The sequence below is a fragment of the Crocuta crocuta genome, unplaced genomic scaffold (assembly GCF_008692635.1).
Source record: "Crocuta crocuta isolate KB4526 unplaced genomic scaffold, BGI_CrCroc_1.0 scaffold709, whole genome shotgun sequence".
Taxonomy (NCBI): domain Eukaryota; kingdom Metazoa; phylum Chordata; class Mammalia; order Carnivora; family Hyaenidae; genus Crocuta; species Crocuta crocuta.
Genome location: NW_027530619.1, coordinates 1,170,754 through 1,177,583, shown reverse-complemented (window position 1 = coordinate 1,177,583; position 6,830 = coordinate 1,170,754). Strand labels below are relative to the sequence as shown.

The 6,830-nt window shown below is 35.5% G+C and overlaps 1 pseudogene; it reads left to right on the top strand.

The window, feature by feature from the left end:
- The first annotated feature begins 224 nt into the window (after nt 1–224).
- Nucleotides 225–1,057, top strand: LOC144234766 (large ribosomal subunit protein eL6 pseudogene; annotated as a pseudogene).
- The last annotated feature ends 5,773 nt before the right edge of the window (nt 1,058–6,830 follow it).

Sequence of the window (6,830 nt, the reverse complement as noted above, 5' to 3'; positions counted from 1 at the left end):
CATCTCAGTTTAATAGATGATTTCTAAAAACAAAAAATCAAAATGTAACTAAACTGGAGATACGAGGTAAATGCTAAATCACCTAAATGAAATGAGGATCATTGAAAAGGGAAGCCATTCTGGAGATCATTGTTTGTTTTAAAAACCTTTTCAGAAGTAGGTGCTTCTTTAGAGTATGTGTGTGAATAACTGATTTAAAAATTATCTCTTTTTCATCTTGCACAATGGTAGATGAAAAATCTGAGAAGCTGGCTACTAAGAAGAAACCTGAAGCCAAGAAATCTGATGCTGGTGACACGTTCAGAAGGGTAAACTCAAGGCTAAAACACCAAGGAAGAGGAAACCCCATTGCAGCCCAAACCTTGTCCCAGGCGGAGGAATTGGCAGGTATTTCTGATCAGCTGTGTATTCCAGAAAGGCCATATGCAAGAGGAAGCATTCGGCAGCTAAATCCAGGGTTGAAAAGAAATAGAAGGAAAGGGTTCTTGCTGCTGTCCCAAAACCAGTTGGTGGTGACAACGATGGAGGCACTCAAGTGTTAAACTTCACAAAATGCCTACGTATTATCCTACTGAAGATGTGCCTTGAAAGCTGTTCAGGCAGCATGTGAGAACCCTTGAGCTAGCACTGCTCCTGGGACCATTTTGATCATCCTCACTAGGCACCACAGAAACAAGAGGGTGATTTTCTGAAGGCAACTAAGCAGTGGCTCGCTACATGTGAGTGGACCTCTGGCCCTCAATTGAGTTCTTTTGTTTAGGATGCACTAGAAATTCATATTGCCACCTCCACTGAAATTGCTAACAGTAGTGTGAAAATCCCCAAATGTCTCTCTGATGCTTCCTTCAAGAAGAAGCTGAGTAAAACCAGACAATAGTGAGGTGAGATCATCTACATAGAAGAGAAATAGGAGATTACAGAGCAGCACAAGCTTGATCAGAAAGCTGTGGACACACAAATTCTGCCCAAAACCAAACCTTTTCCTCATCTTGAGGGATATCTCTGCTCTGTGTTTTCTCTCACAAATTGAGTTTATCCTGAAAAATTGGTGTTCTAAATTTCCTTTTTCTCTAAATTTCTTACAAAGAACCTCAATAAATAACTGATCCATTAAGTAAGTGAATAAGTGAAAAAATAAACAAAAAATAAATGAATAAATAAATAAGTTAATAAATTGATAAATTAATTAAATGTACTCTTTAAATTGAGAAAAATTTTAAATAGGGAACATTTGTACCAGATAACTTCTTTGTCTCCTACCTAATTCAGTATGAAAATTGTTTTTGGCATTGTTCAAGAGAGCAAGCAATCTGCAAAGCAGAAAGATAAATATGTCTGGTCACTGTCCTAGAGGAGTTCTGTACTTTGGGGAAGAAGCATGAGTGAGAGAGAGAATGAAATAAATGACAAGAAACCTGGAGCAGCTCCTCTTCTATCATAACTCCACATTGCCTGAAAAATGAGCCACCTCTAAGTGAAGTGTGATTGTATAACTCTCCTGGGTGTCACAATTATGCAGAGTAAATCATTAGCACCTATGGAACCAGAGCAGACCACCCAGCTTCACTGTAAACCAGGAATGATTCCTTGATGTTGCATATTCCTTCTTCTCTCTGCCCCAAGACATCCATTAAGATCTGAGCTCTTATCTCAGTTTTCTTGGCCTCTCCTTACCTGACCTCATTCCTAATCTCCACCTCCTAAACTATAGTCTTTTCTTTTGGGAATTTAACATCATTGATAAGGAAACTTCTTGGCATCCTGAAACTCTTCTCAGAATGTTTCCTTTCCTTTACTTCCTAAAGTTACTTGAGCTTCCTAAAGAAACTTGAGTGTGCCCTGAAGTCTCCACTTCCTTGTGGCCAGCTCAATCTCATGGTGCTTATCTTATTTTTATGCATATCACAATTCCATAGGAAACAAACAGCTGTCATCTTTTACCCTATTGTAACTATCAGATCTTCCAAGCTAAAAAGTATTTCCTTTTCCTTAAGACATATAGAATGAATCACTTACTCATTTTCCTTGTTTCCATGATGTACCAGCCTCCTGCTAACTCCCATTCATCCAGTCAAAACATAGTTTTTAACTCCAAGTTTTACTTTCTTACAGTTGATTTTATAATTTTCAGCAATATCAATATCCACATATTTGCTTCAGACAACATGCAATTGTTCAGTGTATTATCTCTAATAAAGTTTCCCCAAATTGTCTTCACCTATTCTCTCTTATAACAACATTCCAGACAATTACAATAATTGAAACTTGACACTCATTATCAAACGTTGTAATGCAAAAACTCTACTTTTCCCAAAAAAAAACACCTCTTTCCTTTTAGTTGACTTTTCATGTACTTTCAGTTCAACTCTTCTGTCACTTATGCAACATTATATCCTCTCAACCATTAATCTTACAATTTTCTCATCATCTGTCCATTATCCGTTTCCTTCACTTCACTTTTTTTTTTTTCTTCTGAGCAGTTTAGAGTCTATGGTGCACCATGTAGTTACTACTACACTCCTCCATATGTGTTTTAACCCATTCTTTGCTCCTTCCCTATCCACATCACCACATTTTCCTTCCAAAATTCCAAATCTGAATGAACCTAAAGAACACTTGAATATTTCATTCCAAAATATGATATTTGGGCATATTGATTATTTTGAATTAAAAGCACATAAAAAACACAGATGCAAGAAAGACACTCTGACCCTCCTTTTTCTTCCTTAGAGCAGAATATAAAACTCATGTGAAAGTTACCTCCCCCCCATAGCAGGAGAAAGGAAGACATTCTTATCACCAGAAATGGTGCCAAAAAAAATCTGTACAAAAAATCATATTAAACTAATTATATTTCCTATCACTTCTTTACCATTTACTATCCCTCACCCAAACCCCTTTGAATTGTCAATTCTTGACAAATGTATTGTTTCTTTGTCTAAAAGGCATAAGAGTTTTTGTTCTAGACACCTTTTCAAGTCTTCATTGTCCTGTAAAGTCTCCTATGTAAAATGTAAAATGTAAAAATTTTAAAGTTTGTATGTTCTTCTCTTGTTGGTTTAATTCCTAGGCCCAGCTGGATACCCTAATAGGTAGAATTATTTTTTTCCCCAACAAACAAAAACATGTCTTCCATGGGTACAAGCAGCTAAATCGCACATCCAAGCAAACACACCAGTTTTACTTCACATTCAATACCTCTAGATTCAAGTGGGTTGCAACACTGATCATTCTACTATTCCAGGAAGTTACTCATTTTCTGATTCCCAGGAGGATTATGTCATGTCTTCTTTTTCCAAATAGATATTATCTTACTGCCTTCTGCCATCTCAGCTGATGAACTTGCCTCAAACATGAGTGAGAAGAGAAATTATTAGGTGATAAATCTTTTATCTTTTACCTATAAAAACCAATCCAGGCAACGCCACCCAGTGACCTCACAGTTGCTAAATCCAGTGTTCTTTCTACCTACACAGCACTTCACAAGAACAGTATTCAATACTTTTGACATACTACTCCTGAAAATGTTTCTTGTCGCCTGAACTTTGTACCATCAGATTGTCCTTCTTCTCTGAGTTTCCACCCCCCTCCCTTCATTTTTCAAACTCCATGTATGAAATTCCCTAGGGTTCTGTCCCATATCACTCCATACTTTTAATTTTTCTTCCTGGAACATAGTTTTACCACAAATTTTTGTGTGACTTTTACCTGCTTCCTGTTTGTCCCCATAATTTCAGACACTAATGTTGCACATGCTTTTCTTAAGTTGTTCTCATCATCTTTTATATTCTAGTCATTTCGTCTCTGTTTACCTTACATCATACAGGGCAATACACACAAAATATTTATTTGTTAAATGAATGAATAAACAGAGCTACTGTGATCATATTACAACAGTAACATTTGCATCTATATATATAAAAGCATAGAGACAAGGTCAATGGTTTGCTATCACCTCTGGGTTTTCATAATTTTTAGAAACAGCAGGTTTTCAGCTGTTCCTTTCTCTCATTTAAAGTAATCATATTCTGCGATTGCATTCTTCTTCTTGCTTGATAGCTGTAATTGGCAGCTTTTTCTTCTCTTCTTGAGATATTGTGTCTATGCTAAAGCTAAGAAGGTCTTTGCCTGCTTGCAGCCAGAGTGGGAGGCTCTGCTCCAAGGGAGAACTTGCTTTTACTTTGGTGCCTACAAGGCATCTGACATCATTCATTTTGATCAGGCTACTTTCTGCCTTATTAGTGATGCTACATGCTTCATGGTGCAGGTTAATTTCCTCTTACAGATCTGCATAAATTGTCAACATTATCCTATATCTCAGCTACATATTCCTTCAGGGAATTGATCAGCATACCTTCTCTCACTTGAATACTATATTTAAATTCCCTACATATCTGTATTGGAATATGCCTAGAAAAAGAAGAATATCTAAAGAATGCCTGGTTAGAAACATTACCTAAAGTGTAGTTCAATAATGTCATTTTATGTATCAACAATTGAAATACTGGCTCAATTTACCTGCTATTTTTGAACAAAATGTTGACAATTTCTGTTTAAGTAGGATCTCCATTTTCTATACCTTTGCTGTAACCATTAAATATACCATGTAAAGTGAGATATGGATTAACTAGGAAATCATTTAATTTGTAACTTTATATTCTGGAGATCCAAAGTTTTAGGTATCATGTCCTTTATTACTATAAAAATGAAAGGACTTATTGTTTGGTGAGGGATGAAAAGTCTAGACTAACTACTCTCTAAGAAATAAAGAAAATATAAAGATGGATCAACTAAAATGAAATAATTCACTCTTATAAACAAGCTTCCAAATATATAGCTTAAGCCAATTTAGTCTACAGTCTTAAGCCAATTTAAAATACTTTAAATATGTTTTGTTTGTCTCTGTTGTTGATGTTCATTTGAACTGGTATATGCAAATAGTTTAGTCAAGGAATTGTTTCCTCCATTTTGGTTTATAGCAATGAGTAGGGTTGAGTTCATGTAGGAAACAGAAACACTTTATGATATTTTAAGAAGACAGTATTTTAATGTGAAAACTACCATGCGAATGAAATTATTGAAAGGGAGGAAATGATAAAAGAAAAGGCTTCTCAGAAAGACATACATGACAATCCCCAGTCTCTAGGGGAGCTACACCCTCTATCCACTCAGAGCATGAGTTACTAGGAAGTTGCCATTGGTTTCATTGCATTCCAAAGCATATTCTCTGTCTGTGCTCAGGAGGCTAGGACAGGAAAGCTGCTGCCATCCCAGATACAAATGTGACACATACCAGTGGGGATGGACACTGGACACTGATTCTGGCCCACTAACTTATGTGATCATCTTTTAACACTTGTAACACCTGCAACCTACACACAGTACACTGGAAATCTGTTTCAGACAAAGCCAATTCCACATCCTTGCTTTCCAGAAGAAAAGAGCTAAATATCAGGAGGATTGCTTATGTTACATTTTTGCCTTCAAAGGCTCAAGTAAAAATATTGTTTTTAGCTTTATGGCATTCTGGGTAGGAATGTGAGTAAATGTTGCATGGCATTGGCCAAATCCATCTTAAATATCTGTGAAGAAAACCAATATCAAAACGTAGTGGGCGTGAAAAGTCCATTTAAAAAGTTGGTCATAAATATCCCACTTCACAGATATTATGATTTTGAAATAATGCAAAGTATAGAATTTATTCTCTATTCCTTGAACTTCTCCAATCATGAAATACTTGAATTTCCTAAATTCCCTAGGCTTTGTCTTGCCTTTTGCCTTACACATTGCTCCTAATACCATACATCATTCTCTCCCTATATCCTATTTATTGGCCCATCTGTCTACTTCAGGAAGCCTTGTTTTATCTCCAACTTCACTTGCATTTACTTCTACGTATATGCTACCCAAGTTCTCAGTGAAATCTCTACCTTAAACTACCTATTAACATGATTATATATTCCAATAGATCATAAAAGTTTTTAAAGACAGTCTTCTTCATCTGTACTCAGTATGCATAGCAGGTGGTTAGTAAAAATTATTTGGATCTGTGTTCAATGCCATCTTCAGGCCATTTGGTAGCATTTAACTATCAGTCATTTTTAACAAACTTTCATTGAATTCAAGGTGCTATATGGCTGATTACATGGTGCACCAAAGGATTAGATACTTCTTTTAAATTCAAATGTTTTGACCTGTTAGGTTGATCTAGTTATATTTGTTTGTTTTTTCATAAACTTGAAAAATTTGAAAGATAAGGAATAATTTGTACTCTCCCAACCAGAAATGTTAAATAAACCAATAAATTAAGTCTTGGCTTTTTTTTTTCTTTCTTTTTTTTTTTTTTAGAAAAAGTTAGTAACCCAGTACAACATTAGATTTTGCTCTCCACCCAGAACATAATCACCACCAACATGTCCCCCACTAAAGACTATGAGCAGCAGATAAAATGGGAGGAGGAATCTTTGCATGAAATTAGAGGTCCTGCAATAGTTGGTAGAGTTGAGAAGAGAAGAAATATGGTGGTTTGTTTTTTGTTTTTTTTTTTGGAATTAATGGCTTGCCTTTCCCTTGCTAGACATTCCATCCCAACATCTCAACTACTCAAATGACTCTTCTTTGAGAAAATTTCAACAAAATGAATTTTTCACTGTATGTAATAAAACCCTAATACTTTTTTTTTCCTCACGATGAGCTATTCTTAACCAAATTACAGGGCTTTTTGAAAAATTTCAGATGTGGATGGTAGGTGTTATAGACTGAATTTAATTTATAGTGAATTGCTTACATTTAGTAATTGCTTATCTTTTTTTTAAAAATCCAGATTCTAA